The sequence below is a fragment of the Dasypus novemcinctus genome, chromosome 20 (assembly GCF_030445035.2).
Source record: "Dasypus novemcinctus isolate mDasNov1 chromosome 20, mDasNov1.1.hap2, whole genome shotgun sequence".
Classification (NCBI taxonomy): domain Eukaryota; kingdom Metazoa; phylum Chordata; class Mammalia; order Cingulata; family Dasypodidae; genus Dasypus; species Dasypus novemcinctus.
In genome coordinates, this window is record NC_080692.1 from 43,344,906 (window position 1) to 43,361,121 (window position 16,216).

Consider the following 16,216-nt stretch of genomic DNA (forward strand, 5'->3'; position numbering starts at 1 on the left):
TACCTTCATTACAACTGATAAAAAACAATATTACTATAATTGTACTATTAACTAGAGTCCATAGTTGTATATTAAAGAGCACCATATTGTGCAGTCCTGAAGTTTTAAAAAATATTTATTCTAATATAATACACAACCAAAAATTTCCCCTTTAATCACATTCAAATACATAATTCACAGTGTTGTGCTACCATCACCACCATCCATCACTTCCAACAGAAATTCTGTACTAATTAGGCTTCAACTCCCTATTCCCTGCCCCTACACTGGCCCCAGGTAACCTGTATTCTAGTTTCTGACTATAAATTTGCTTATTCTAATTATTTCATATCATTGAAATCATACGATATTTGTCCTTTTGTGTCGAGCTTATTTCACTCAGCATGATTTTTTCATGGTCCATCAGTGTTGTTGCATGTTTCAGAATTTTTTTCCTTTATAAGGCTGAGTAATATTCCATTGTATGTATATACCACACTTTATCCATTCATTTGTTGATGGATATTTGGATTGCTTCCATCTTTTCACAATTGCGCATATAGCCACTATGACAAAGGTGTACAGATATCTGTTCCAGTTCCTTCTTTCAAGTCTATTCAGTTTATGCCTAGACGTGGGATTGCCAGGTCATATAGTAATTCTCTACTTTCTGAGGAACCACCATACTGTTTTCCATACAGGTGTACCTTCTAACATTCCCACCAACAGTGGAACGAGTGTTCCTATTTTTCTACATCTTCTCTATCACTTGTAATTTTCTCTAACATTTAATTTTCTGAGGAACTGCCAAACTGTCTTCTGCAGTGGCTGTACCATTTACGTATCTACCAGTAATAAATGAGGGTTCCTGTTTCTCCACATCCTCTCCAGCATTAGTAATTTTCCAGTTTTTAATAGTAGCCATTTTAGTAGGGTGGAATGGTATCTCATTGTGGTTTTGATTTGCATTTCTCTACTGGCTAATGATGTTGAGCATCTTTTTATATGTTTACTGGCCATTTGTGTATCTTTGGAGAAATGCCTATCATTTCTTTTGCTTATTTTATAGTTGGCTTTTTTGTCTTTTTGTTGAAGAGTTGTAGAATTTCTTTATGTATTTCGGAGATTAAACACTTCCCCGACATGTGGTTTCCAAATCTTTTCTCCCTTTCTGTAGGTTGTCTTTTCACTTTCCTGAAGAAGTCCTTTGATGCAAATGGTCCTAATTTTTGATGATGTGCTGTTCATCTATTTTGTTGTTGTTGCTCTTGCTGTTGGTGTGAAGTCTAAGAAACCATTGCCCCCAAAATGTCCTAAAGATGCTTCTCTATGTTTTCTTCTAGGAGTTTTATAGGCTTGGTTCTTATATTTAGGGTTTTGATGCATTTTGAATATTATGAGGAAGGAGTACACCTTCATTTCTTTTGCATATGGGAGATCCAGTTTTCCCAGCACCATTTCTTGAAGAGACTTTTCTTTGCCCATTGAGTGGACTGAGCATTCTTGTCAAAAAGAAGTAATCAATTGGCCTTAGATGTGAAGGTTTATTTCTGAACTCTCAATTTGATTCCATTGACCTATATTTCCGTCCTTTTGTTAGTACCATGCTGTTGTGATTACTGTAACCCTGTAATAAGATTTAAAATTGGAAAATATGAATCCACCAGTGTTGTCCTTCTTTTTTCAAGGTGTTTTTTGGCTATTTGGGGCCCCTTCCCCTTCCATATAAATTTGATGATTGGCTTTTCCATTTCTTCAAAAAAGAATTTTATTGGAATTTTGATTGGGAATGTCCTTTCTCTGTTTTCCTTTATCTCCCTGAGCATACTGAGGATCTTTTTTAAAAAAGTCTTTGCTAGGTATGAACAAAGTCATATCTTCTTTATGGTGTCTTGATTTTTATATTGTTCCTTTGGATGGGCCACATTTCCTGTTTCTTTGTTTGTATTGTATTCTTGTGATGCACCACTGTATAGTTTTTAAAAAATTATTATTTAAAAGTCTTAACTCTGGGATTTGCTCCCTGAACTATCTGTTTCTTAAGTTTGTATCCAGCTAGTGATATGACAGAAATTTCTGTGAGTGCCAGGGCTAATGAAAAACAAAGGAACCAATGCAAAAAGACAGTCATTGCAAATTCCCTCTGCACTGGCTGGTGCTCTCCTTCAGAGTTTAGCCCTCTTTTCAAGATGATCAGCCCATGGCAAATGTGAACGACAGGGCCCTCTTCTAGTTTCCTGAGCCTGTGTCTTATCTTCTGTTTACTTTTTGCCTTAGGCATTCCCCCGTATACATGTTTTGGAATGCTCCCTAGGGTATTCTTTATGAAATAGACATTCTCCCCCCTCCTGTGTGTTCTGTTGTTGGACTTGATGCAGGTAATCCTTTGCCTCAAACCACTTTGACCTAATTGTTTCTTAACACTGCTTCAACTGTCTACAGGGCTGCTTCTGCCTAACAGGTCGAGTTGTGAGAGGGAGGGTGAATCAGATGTGTTTCCTGGTTCAGTCATTCAGGCTGCCACCAATAGATTAGCACTGACATAGAAAACCCCATTGTGTATATAGGGATTACTCTACTACTTCTGGAATGGGGCCAGAAAGCCACAATGGGAGTACAGGCTGGCTTCACTCCACACTGGGAGTGGGTGGGAGAAGGGCCAGCAAGGGTGCCTAGACCTTCTACTGCTTTTTTAAAAAACCTTCATTTTCTTGTTTTGGCATTTTCCCAGTTACTAAAACTTTTATCATTAAAAAATTAAAAAATTTTTAATTTAATTTTATTTTTAAAAAAGCTTTAGGTTCCATAAATGATATATTAAAAATAGAGTGGGATTTCCATATACCACCCACCCCCATGCTTTCCCCATTAACAACAACTTTCACTAGTGTGGTACATGTGTTACAATTGATGAACACATATTGAAGCATCACTACTAACTATGGTCAATAGTGTACATCATGGTTTACACTTTGCAGTGCACATTTTTATAGGTTTTGACAAAATGTATAATGGCCTGCATCCATCATGGCAATGTCATTTAGAACAATTCCAATGTCCCCCAGATGTCTCATGTTACACCTGTTCTTCCCTCTCCCTCCCCTCAGAACCTCTGGTGACCACTGCTTTTATATAAATGCTACATGATATTCCACTGCTAGAATAATAATAAGTCTACTTTATTCCATAGTTGCATTTCCTCATAATGTTTGTTCGTTCCTCAACTTGAGATGTTTAGGATGTAGATGCCCACTCTCTTTCCGATTGAGAGGAGGCTTAGATTCCATGGGGCAGTTGGATGGAACTGTCTTGTTTGCAGTTTTAGATATTCTCTGTTTTTTGGGGGGATGGGCTTTGTCCACCATCATCCTTTTGTTAGTTGTCCTGGGCAAGTCTGATGATCTGGAGAGTAGGTGTTGGCTGCAATACTGCTGAGATTCAGGGTTCATCCAGCATATGAACAGACTGATGATTTTAGTCTCTGGTACATACATTTAATGAGTATAATGCTAATTTTAAGTTCAAATAAAAGGGGCAGAAGAACCATCTATGGGGAAATTATAAATGAGTCTAACTTTGTTACATTGGGGAACATATATTCCAAAGTAAGTCCCACTGGCAGGGTTCCAAATTCCTGAGATTGTCCTGCCTATAGTGTCTAGATGTCCCTAGGGACCTTAGGAGGAGCTGTGCTTGAGGTAGTTTATTGTAGCAGTCAGTGAGATCCTCCTGAGGCATGCATATGTGGAATGACCTCCCAACTCACTTTGAAATCTCTTAGCCATAAAAACTCATTTGTATTTAATATTTCTCTCTTTTGGTCAAAGTCTTTTTCCAAATGCATTGCTAGTTGGCACTTGGCAATAATCCCTCAGTGCCAGGGAGGCTCATCCCCAGGAGTCATGTCCCATGCTGGAGGTGGGGGGAGGTTTACTGAAACCTTTAAACTACTTTCCACAGTTTTGAGGAGGATGGCTCTGTCAGTTTTGGTAACTGTCCAACGATTTTGTGGGGTAATGACTCCCTGGAGCTTCTTGGTCCTGACTTGCTATAACATACTTTTTATTAGTGAATAAATTAGTCAATTAATTTAAACTGATTAAATATTCAAAATATGTATACTAAGTGTATCTTAATAATGTCAAATTTTAAGAAGTTAATAAAGAAATAATTTGACAATAATATGCCTAAAAAGAAATAGTGGCTTTTGGAGAAAAATATGAATCTGTACTATGAAATCCCACGTATTTTCTTTTTCTTTTGTCTTTCTCTTTCTTTCCTGAAGATGGTCTTTAATCAACAGTGTGTGTCTTTTCCATTGACTAGTTTTTCTGCACTGAAAGGAACTCCTTTATGGCACATTGTTTGCTGTTATCAGCACACACCCAGTATCTAAATTTTTCCTAACTCCTAGTGGTAGGCACCAAATATTACTGATACTCACAGCAGTGTTTCTCACATTCTTTAATTTATCTTATCTCTCACCTCTCCTCTCTTCTTGTTTTTGCAACCATTTCTCACAATTCACATAGGTAATCACAAATTTGAATTTCTCTGTGAAGAACAGGCCATAACTGCAGAGATTCCCTTACTCACCACCTCCCCTTTCTTTCTTTACCATATTTTCCTCCCTCCCTCTTTTAACTATTCACCTCCTCCCTTCCTCAACAACTCCTCTAACCTCTCCAGCCAGTAGTACTTAAACTTGCTTGGCATTTGCTGGATATGTTTCTCTTTACAATTGTATTTTGAGTTCAGTAGAGACATACCTATAGACCCCACAGGTTTTTCTGGGTACGTGGAAGGGGTTCAACAAGTATTTATTAATTGATTTGTTTCTAGTTTACCCCCTTTTGATTGTCCCTTTCTCATATTATGGTCTACATAGTGAACATTTAAATTTACCTTTGATGAGGATATTTATTAATTTTTTCAAGAGTGTGTTTACAACTTAAGCCTTATTTTACTGTGGTCTACTTATTTCATCACTATTTTGCTTTTGTCTAATAAAAGTGTCTTGCATTTTCTAAATTGCCCTAGAATTTTCCTAATTGTACTAGTAGAGGAGACCAGCAATAAGTTAGAACAGAGTTTCCTTTTTTGACAATTATGTTTTTTCTTGATTATTTAGGACTCCCATTAGAATTTGCTCATGCTCCATACCAGAGAAATTTATGCAATTGGGAAGCAATCTGAGGATGTCTATTCAGTTGCCAGTCAAGAGTTTGTCTTGGTTCCCCTTAAGCCTATGGCTATTTTATTTTGAGGTAAAGAATTGTCTACAACTCTCATTCTCCTAAGACACAAAGTTTAGCAGGTGCCTTCAAACAAGTGGAGAAAGTATTAAGGCTGATGTTTTCCCCAACTACCTTGGCAGCTTTGATTACCAAATACATTTCAGCAAAGCCCTTGAAAGTACTCTTGAGATAAAGGATGAAGTCCTTGCATTTGATGACCTTGCTTTGACTCTACTGAGAATGTTGAACTCTTGGATTTCCTGAGCCATATTAGGCTTTAAGAGTTTGGAAAGTCTTCAGAAAGACAATGGAAATGATTCCTGATAGCAGCCCAAATAATGGTTGGTCTATTTCCCTGATACGCTGCTTTGTGTCCTCATATAACCATTTTGGAACATACTGCTTTGGGATTAGCTTAATACAACTGTTATATAAACTAGTAATCAAAACAGCATGTTAAAATTTCAGTATTTTTTGGAGTTATCATGAAATGGGAATGGCAGTAAAACTCTTCTCAGTTATCTGCTCCACTGAGTTCAGAGACGGTTTCCTTTTTGAGATATGTATCTACTTATGTGGGAAAAAGAATCCTCACTTTCCTTTAAAGAATCCTTACTTTCCTTTAAATTAGATCACTCTATTTCTTCAAAGATAGCCATCAACACCAGTAATGAAAAAGACCTCCATCTAGTTTGCATGCTCAAATCCTCAAACTTGTGCCAGCACACAGGTATGAATGAGCAAGGCCAGGGAATGTGGAATTAATAACAGTTACTACCTTTTAGTTTGCATCCAGGTGAACCAACAAAGCCCTACTCCCTAGAAGCAGGCATTCTTGGGGACAAAGCTGACAGCAAAGAAATAGATGAGTACTTTATTAATTATCTCTAGTGATTAGCGCTATGAAGAAAATAAAGCAGGATAAAGACTGAGAGTAACTGGGGTCAGGGAGTGGCAATTTTAAATGGTATGGAAAAGCTCTCTTTGAGAAGGTGAGATATGAGTAAAGAAGCAGCCAGGTGATCAGCTGGGGTAAGAGGGCACCAGGTGGCACAAGACCAGGTTGTAAAGGTCTTGAACACAGTAACAAGGTCAGTGTAGCGGAAGAAGAGGAAAGACGGGAGATAAGGTTGGAAAGGTGGAAAGCACATTCACTCATCCATCCTCTCTCCATTCACCCAGTGGATATTGATTGAGAATCTGCCATTTACTATGCTATGAAAGGCGTGACCTAATCCTCTAGGCAGTCATGTGGGAGCACGGTTATTTTCCTCATTTTATAGATCAGTTGATTTGAGTGTAAACAAACTGACTTATCTAAAATTTGCATATCTATTAAGTAGGAAGTGATGGCAGACTCAGCACATCTGCAGCTTCTGTGCTTTTCTCTCTGGACAACATCTTTCAGGGATGATTTTTAATCCATGGCCCAGCTACAAACATTTGGTGGCATTTTTATACCCTTCCAAGGTATATTAGTCAGCAAAGAGGTCTTGATGCAAAGTACCAGAAATCTGTTGGCTTTTATAAAGGGTACTCATTTGGTGTTAAATCTTACAGTTACAAGGCCCTAAAGAGTCCAACTCAAGGTACCATATCACCAAAGTCTGTTGCCATGTGTTGAAGCAAGATGGATGCCGATCTCTGGGAGAGTTCAGCCTTCCTCATCCCCTTTTGGCCCCTTGGGCTTCTTCCAATCTCAGCTGTAGGCTGCAGGGCTTGTTTCTTTCCAGGCCTGCTCAGCTCCTCAGGGCTCTGGTCTCTTCAGCTGCAAACTATCAGGCAAATGGGACGGCTTTCCCCGGGGCTTTAGCTGTTTGAACCTTCTCCTTTCTATCACATGGCAGGACCAAAATGACCAAGTTCAGTCCTCTTCTTTGTGTCTTCTTGAGTGAGTGCCCATTTATATAGCCCCCCAAGGGCACGGGGACTTAAACTGAGTTACCTCACTGATGGGGTCAAATCAAAGCCCAAATATTAACATAATTTAATCAAAGACCTCTCAGCTGAATGTAATATAATCAAAGGGGCTCCAGACCCAGAGGAACAGACCAGGTTGCAAACATAATCTCTCTTTTTGGAATTCATAAATAATCTCAGGCTGCCACACAGTGTTCTGTTGAGCAAGGATAGAATAAGACATAGAATTTTCAGCCCAGAAATTAAAATATCACTAATGAGAAGGTGTAAATGCTTCTAAATGTAACAACTTCTGGAGATTCTCTTGCCCACCCAGGCCTGAGAACCTTATAAAGTTGGTATGAAGACAAGATGAGATAATCCATATAAAGTGCTTAGAATAGTGTCTGGTATGTGGAAAGTACTTAATAAATGTCAGCTCGTATTTATAAATTAGGGCTGGTTTTGGTTTGATGATGGTCAAAAAGATCACAGAGCAGGGTCTGTGGTGAGAAAGCGGGGAAGGTATAGATCCGCAGACACATTTACTTAACCATCTTTCCTAATCTAAGATGAGGAAAATAAAACACCATGATATCATTCTATAAACTTGTGTACTTTTAAAAAGACCTTATAAACTTCTGAACACTAACTACCACTTACACTGGCAGCTTCTCAACTCTTGCATTTAACCAAGGCACTGGGGACTGAAAGGGAGCCAAAGAAGGTACTGGTAATAAAACAAGGACCGGGAAATCAACCTGTGTGTTTTACTGTAACAGTGTCTCCAAGAGAAAAGTGGTTCCTTCAATCAAGTAGACAGTATTTGTGGTAATTATTTTCTCCTGGTAGGCTACAGAATGCTAGAAATAAGGCCGCTAAGTTCTCTCCCAGGGGAAGACAAGAACTAGCTGCTGCCGCTGTTGATTTTTCCAGGCCCTGAAATTATGCCTTGATATCCTCGTGCCAAGGACAGGCAGGTTCACATGAGCCTGGGCTCCGTCCTGCTCTAGGAACTCTGCACAAACTTTTCTGAAGCCCTTACAGAAAGAGCAGTTCCCAACGATGGTCTGATCCATTGCTGTGCTTTCACGTCACTGTGTTTTGCAAAACCAGTGACTCATGCAATGCTTGGAAAGAGAAACCTGACATTTTCCAGAACTCTCCGTAGGGTAGCTCCTTATTGCCACCTTTCAAAAATGCCAGATGCAGAATGGATTATAGAGGTTGAAAGTTTTGAAGTGATATTTAAACTTGTTGGACTCAATGAGGCCAGGTTTTTTTCCTGCTGTAAAATGATCTTGTTTTCCTTTAGGTAGAAATTATCTGTGCCAGAAAAGCTTTCACCAGGTCATTTTCCTAAACAGATTCACACTGGAATTAAATATTTGATATTTGTTGCTAATTTGAAATGCCAAAATGCCTCGTTTATTTTAGAATAAATGGGCAATAAAACAATCCCTGAAAATCTACAGAAATTTATTATTATGCATTTCAAAGCCAATCTTTTGATGACTGTGGTTAATAGTACAAATGTAAGAATGTCTTTTATGAACTATAATGTACATCACTATTACAAGGTGCTAATAATAGGGTGGTGTATGAGAAAAAATACAACTAATGATAACTGGACTACAGTTACCAGTACTGTTTTAATGTTCTTGCATCAACTGAAACAAAGCTACCCCACCATGCACAGTGTCAATAATAGGGTAGTATATAGGAAGGTTGTATTTTTTTACATGACTTTTATGTAAACCTACAGCTTCTCTAATTAAAAAATTACAATAATTAAAAAAAATTCCAAGGGAAAGAAACCAGACTCAAAGCATTATATATGGCATGATTCCTTTTGTTTAAAATGTAAATATAAATAAATATAGATAGACAGAATTAGATTAGTGGTATGTAGGGCTGGGCAAGGATAGAGGAATTGCGAGGTAATTAATAAGAGGCATGGAGTTTTTCTTTTTGGAGTGATGAAAATGTTCTAAAATTGATTATGGTGATGAATGCACAATTCTGTGATTATACTAAAAGCCATTGGTTGTAGACCTTGGATGGATTTGAGAATACGTGAATAAAACAGCTTTAAAAAAAATTCTGCCTTTTAAAAAAAATTGAGGAATTGTGGGAGATACATGGGATATACTATAACTTTGTGTTTAAGTTCACAAAGCTTTAGAATAAAAAACTTTGGGGAGCAAATACCAGTTTTGCCATTTACTTGGTGGAGAACTTTGAGCAACATCATCGCCCTGAAGCTCAGTTTCCTTTTCAGCACAATAGGCACCAACATCTACCTCAGTGCTGGCTGCAGAAGGGAGGTGAGTATGGAAAGGACTTAGCCCAGTGCCTGGACATAACGTTGGGGAGGACCAGCTGTAATTGTCATTATCCTGAAGCCTCACCGGTCCCAAGGACAGGACTGCGCTTTTTGAGACCCGTGGTAATTACCCTTTTGCCTTGAATCAAGGTCCTTTAACTGATTCTGCTCATCGTTGTTTTAGTTGCCTACTGTGCCTAACACCCCAAAACGTGACTCAGAACAACAAGTTTCACCACACAGCTCTGTGGGCCAGGACCCTTGGATGGCTTAGTTGGCCCCCTGGCTGCAGCTAAGGTGTTGGCTGGCGCTGAAGTCACGTGAAGCTTGAACCTGCTTCCAACCTCACTCATGTGGCCCTTGGCACAATTCAGTTCCTTGTGGACACTGGACTGAGGGCCTCAATATCTGGTGAGGTGTTGGCTGGGGACCTCCCTCAGTTCCTTGCCCCATAGTCCTCTCCATTGGGCAGCCCTCAACAAAGCAGCTGGTTTCATTAGAATAAGCAAGAGAGACAGAGATAGAGAGGGAAGGGAGTGGATGTAGCCCAGTGGTTGAGCACCTGCTTCCCATGTACAAGGCCCTGGGTTCAATCCCAGGTACCTCCTAAAAAAGAGAGAGCAGAGTGCTGGCAAGAGTGTTTTTGTAACCTATTCTCAGAAGTAGTATCATACAACTTCGGCCAATTTCTTGTTGTTATAAGAAAGTCACTATGTACACAGCCCACACTCCAGAAGAGGGGATTACACAAAGGCAGGAGCACGAGGAGGTGGAGATCATCAGGAACCAGCTTAGAGACTGCCTACTATAATTCTCTACAGTTGCTAAATAGGCAGTGCCTCTTTGGAAATTAAATTCTATGCTCTGATTTAAATGATATATTTGATTTACTGTTAGGTAGTTGTATGCTACCACTGTTCTCTGACTCTTGGTTCAAAGTGCTTAGATATTTAGGATTTCCCCCATTTAACTGCTCAACCAGGGCTAAGGACCCAGTAGTGGGGTGCAGGCCAGTTGCCAAGGACCTTGGATGGGGGCAGTAAAGGCACCTGCTTGCCTCTTTTATTTATTTTTTCCTTTTCATGTTGAATAACAGTATTGACAGTGGACATCCTTGTCTAGTTTCTGATTGTAAAGGGAATGTTTTTAGTGTTTCACCTTTAGAATGATGTTAACTGTTTTTTAAAATATATATTCCCTTTATCATGTTGAGGAAGTTTCCTTCTATTCCTAGCTTTCTAAGTGTTTTTATGAGGAAGGGGTGCTAGATTTTGTCAAATGCCTTCTGTGCATCAACTGAGATGACCGGAGGGCTTTTTCCTTTCACATGGTGTATTACATTAACTGACTTTTTATGTGAAGTTACCCTTGCTTACCTGGGATAAATCCCACTGATCATGGTATATAATTATTTTAATGTGATGTTGGATTTGATTTGCTAATATATAGGTGAGGATTGTTGCATCATATTCATAAGGGATATTGTTGTGTAATATTCTTTCTTGTGGTATCTTTGGCTTTAGTATTATGCTGATGTTGGCTTCATAGAATGAGTTAGGGAGTTTTCTCTTCAAATTTTTGGAAGATTTTGAACAGGTTTCGTGTCAATTCTTGGAATGTTTGGTCAAATTCAGCAGTGACGGCATCTGGTCCTGGGCGTTTCTTTGTGGGAAGTGTTTGATTACTGATTCAATCTCTTTATTTGTTATTAGTATGTTTAGATCTTCTATTTCTTCTTGTGTCTACATAGGTAGTTTGAGTAATACTAGATTTGGTCCATTTCATAACTGTATAGGTTATATAATTTGTTGGCCTACAGTTCTAATATTCTTCTTTATTTCTGTGGGGTCAGTGATAATGCCTGCCCCCCTTTCATTTTCAGTGTTAGTTATTTGCAGCTTCTTTTTTTCTTTGCAGTGTAGCTGAAGGTTTATTGATTTTATTGATCTTTAAAAGACCCAAATTTTGGCTTCTTTTATGTCTATAATGTTTCTATTTTCTATTTCCATTTTTTCTGTTCTAATCTTTGTTATTTCCTTCCATCTTCTGATTTTGGGTTTAGTTTGCTCTTCTTTTTCTAGATCCTCCAATTGTGAGGTTAGCTTTCTTATTTGATGTATTTCTTCTTTTTTAATGTAAACATTTAGAAATATAAATTTCCCTCTTAGTTTTGCCTTTGCTGCATTCCATCAGTTTTGATATGTTGTGTTTTCATTTTCATTTGTCCTAAGATATTTTGTAAATTCTCTTGTGATTTCTTCTTTGACTCATTGGTTGTTAAAGAGTACGTTGTTTAATTTCCACATATTTGTGAACTTTCCAGTTTTCCCATGTAATTTATTACATAGATTGTGGTCTAAGAAAATATATTGTATGATTTCAGTATTTTTAATTTATTGAGACTTGTTTTGTGACCTAAAATATGGTCTATCCTGGAGAATGATCCATGTGCTCTAAAGAAGAATGTGTATTCTGCTTTCTTTTTAGGAGGAGCCACATTGAACCTAGGACCTTGTATATGAGAAGGAGGTGCTCAACCACTCCATTTAGCTACATCATCTGCTCCCCAATGAGAGTTGGTTTTTTCATTTGTTCATTTGGTTTGTTTGTAGGAGGTACCAGGGATTGAAGTTAGGACCTCATACATGGGAAGCAGGAACTCAACCACATATTCTGTATTCTGTTTCTATTGTGTGAAATGTTTTCTGCATACCTGTGAGGTCTAATTGGTTTATAGTATTATTCAAGTCTTTCATTTCCTTATTGATCACCTGTCTAGATTTTTTGTCTCTTATTGAAAGTTTGCTATTATTAATGTAGAATATTCTATTTCTCCTTTCAAATCTGTCAGTATTTGCTTCATCTATTTTGGGATTCTGCCATTAGGTGCATATATATTCACAATTAAGCAATTGTAGGTCTTGTTGAAGTTACCCTTCAATCGGTATATAGTGACCGTCTTTGTCGCTTGTAACAGTTTTTCACTTAAAGGCTGGTTTATGTCATAGTAGAACACCCCCAGCTATCTTTTGTCTACTATTTGCATGGTATGTATTTTTCCATCCTTACATTTTCCGCCTATGTGTGTCTTTGAATTTAAGATAAGTGTCTTATAAACAGCATGCAGGACCTTTTTTTTTTTTTTTTTTTTTTAAATCCATTCTACCATTCTCTGCCTTTTCACTGGAGAGTTTAATCCTTTACATTTAATATAACAACTGATAATGCAGGCCTTTCTTCTGCCATTTTGGTACATTGTCTTTGAAAGTGTTAAACTTTTTTTAGTATTTGAATTTTTTCATTAATGCCTACTTTCATATTTATTTGACTTTTTGTGATGTACTATTTTAAATCCTTTCTCATTTCCCTGTCTCTATATGTATTTCTTTGTGATTACAATGGGGCTTAAATTTAACACCCCTAATGTATAACAATTATGTTTTATTGATACCAATTTAAATTTAATAGTATACACCTATACTGTATTCCTCCATTCCCCAACTTTTTGTTGTTTTTGTTACAAATTATATATTTATATATTGCATTTCTCAAACCATATATTTATCTATTTTTTTTTTTTTTAGGAGGTACCAGAGATTGAACCCAGGACCTCATACATAGGAAGCAGGTGCTCAACCACTGAGCTACATCTGTTCCCCAAGGAGAGATGTTTTGTTTGTTTGTTTTTAGGAGGTACTGGGGGTTGAACCTGGGACCTTGTACATGGGAAGCAGGCATTCAATGACCACTTGAGCTGCATCCACTCCCCTCATTACTTTTTTAGGCATTTGCATTTTAGAACCTGTAAGAAGTGAAAAGTGGTGCTACATATAAAAATAAAATACAATAGTACTGGCATTTATAATTACCCATATGGTTATCTTCACCAGAGGTTTTTATTTCTTTTATGAGACTTTTTTCCCACTGTCTAGTGTCTAGTATCACTCTGAAGAGCTCCTTAAACATTGCCTGAAGGGCAGGTCTAGGGTTAACAAATTTCCTTAACCTTTGTTTATCTGGGAAGAATTTCTTGATGTTGTTCTCATTTTTGAAAGACAGTCTCACAGGTTATAAAATTCTTTGTTGGCAATTATTTTCTTTCAGCACTTTAAATATTCATTCCCACTGACTTCTTGTTTTCATGGTTTCTGATGAGAAATCAGTACTTAATCTTTTTGGGACTTCCTTATACAAAATATGTTGCTTTTCACTTGAAGTTTTCAGAAGTTTCTCCTCAAGCTTGGCAGTTGACAGTTCAACTACTATGTGTCTCGGTATGCTTCTTTTTGAGTTTATCCTGTTTGTGGTTCACTCAGCTTCTTAAACGTACATATTCATATACTTTGTTAAATTTGCAAAGTTTTCTGCCATTATTTCTTTGAATATTCCTTCTCCTCCTTCTACATTTCTTCTTTTTCTGGGACTCCCATAATGCATGCATTGATATGCTTAATGGTGCCCCCAAAGTTCTCCTACTCCTTGTTCACTTTTTAAAAGTATTTTATCTTTCTGATCCTCATCCTGAGTCTTTTTAATTGTCTTGTCTTCAAGTTCACTGATTCTTTCTTCTGTTAGCTACATTCTGCTGTTGAAACCCTCTAGGGAATTTTTCATTTGAGTTACTGTGGTCCTCAATCACAGTATTTCTGTTGGTTCCTTTTAAAATTTCTCTCTTTATCAAGAATCTCATTTTGTTCATCCATTGTTTTCTTGATATTCTCTAGCTCTTTCTTCATGTTTTCCTTTTTCTCCTTGAGCATATTAAGGATCATTTTTTAAAAAGTCTTGTCTGGTGTCTGGATTTTTATCCTGTTCCTCAGGATGGGTCATCATTTTCTGTTTCTGTTTGTCTTGTAATCATTTTTGGGACCCATGCATTTTAATATTTTAAGGTTTTAACTCAGAGATTTAGTCCCTGAGCTGTCTGTCCCTTAAGTTTGCATTCAGCTAGTCATAAGACAGATTTCCTTTAATGCCAAGAGCTACCAAAAATAACAAAAGCCCAGTGCAGACCCTTTATACAGTCTTTTCAGATTTGCCCTGCATTAGCTGGTTAGCCCTCTTATCAAGAAGATCAGTCGGAGGGGAATGTGGAGTTCAGGGTTCGTCTTTCTTTTCTGAGTCAATGCCATCCTGGGCTCCTGCTTATTTGTGACCTTAGGAATTTCCCTGTTTACAGGTACTGGCACTCTCTATGAAATGCACTCTTTTCCCACCTGGGTGCCTTATTGGCTTAAACAGGTAATCTTTTGCCCCAGGCTGTTTCGACTTAACTGGATCTCACACTGCTCTAGCTGTCTGTAATCTTTTCTGCCTGCAGGGCGAGTTCTGGGAGGGCAAACCTGAGAGGAGTTTCCTACCTCATTATTTCAGGCTGTCAACTGATTGATTGGCATCAATGTACAGGCACCCCAGTATGTGCATAAATGTTCCTCTGCTCTTATAGGAACAGGGTCCAGGATGCACAGTGGGGATGTGGACAGGCTCCACGCCATGCTGGGAGGGTGGCCAGCAAGTGTGCCAGAAACTTCTACCACCACTCTTTAAAGCTCCATTTTCTTAATTTGGCACTCACCCAGGTACTGCAACCCTTTAATTGTTTTCCAGAGTTTTATGGAAGATGGCTCTGCCAGTTTTTGCTAGCTGCCCAAAGATTCTGTGGGCAAACAGCACCCTGGAGTGTCTTATAGCATCATCTTGTTTGACTGAAAGCCCTTCCTAATTTTGTGAATTATTTTAGTATAATGCTGGATTATTTTTACTAATATTCATTTCATATTTTTGCATAATATTTATAAGTGATATTGGTATGCATAATTTATTTCTGTGTTATCCATGTTTTGGATACAGGTATGAATCTTTGAAAAAGGAATTGAAGCACATTTTTACTTTATGGATTGAAATTTTAAAAATACAATAGGGATTACCTACTCCTTGAACATTTGCAATAATTTTGAAATCATCTGTACTGGCATAGTTTAGAAATAGTTTTTAGTTCTCTGTACCCTCCTCATTCTCTTTTTTCTTCCATAAACCCCTATTTTGGACCTTCTCATTCTATCTTTTCTTTTTTAATTTAAAATTTTTTATAAATTTTAATTTATTTCTCTCCCCTTCCCCCCCACCCCAGTTGTCTGCTTTCTGTGTCCACTCGCTGTGTGTTCTTCTGTGACTGCTTCTATCCTTATCAGTGCACCAGGAATCTGTGTTTCTTTTTGTTGTGTCATCTTGTTGTGTCAGCTCTCCATGTGTGCGGTGCCATTCTTGGGTAGGCTGCACTTTTTTTGCACTGGGCGGCTCTCCTTACGGGGCACACTCCTTGCGCGTGGGGCTCCCCTACAGGGGGGACAACTCTGCGTGGCACGGCACTCCTTGAGTGCATCAGCACGCAAGGGCCAGCTCCACATGGGTCAAGGAGGCCCAGAGTTTGAACTGCGGACCTCCCATGTGGTAGGTGGATGCCCTTTCCATTGGGGCAAGTCCGTTTTTCCCTTATTCTATCTTCTATATATTCTAATAATTATTCTCTCTATATATATATATTATTTGTACATGGTAGGCAGGTGCTCATTTTTCCTTTCTAGAAGCCAAGAGGTATCAATATCTGGAACAATTTTTTTATTTATTTCTCAGCTTGAATGTGTCAATCATCTCACCATGGCAAAGTTGTAATCTCATATTAACTGTTTTGTTTTGTAAGCTTATGAGAGAAGAAAAACACTTATTTTGTGATTTGTTAAAAATTCCCTTGAGTACCCACTAGGATGTGTTATAT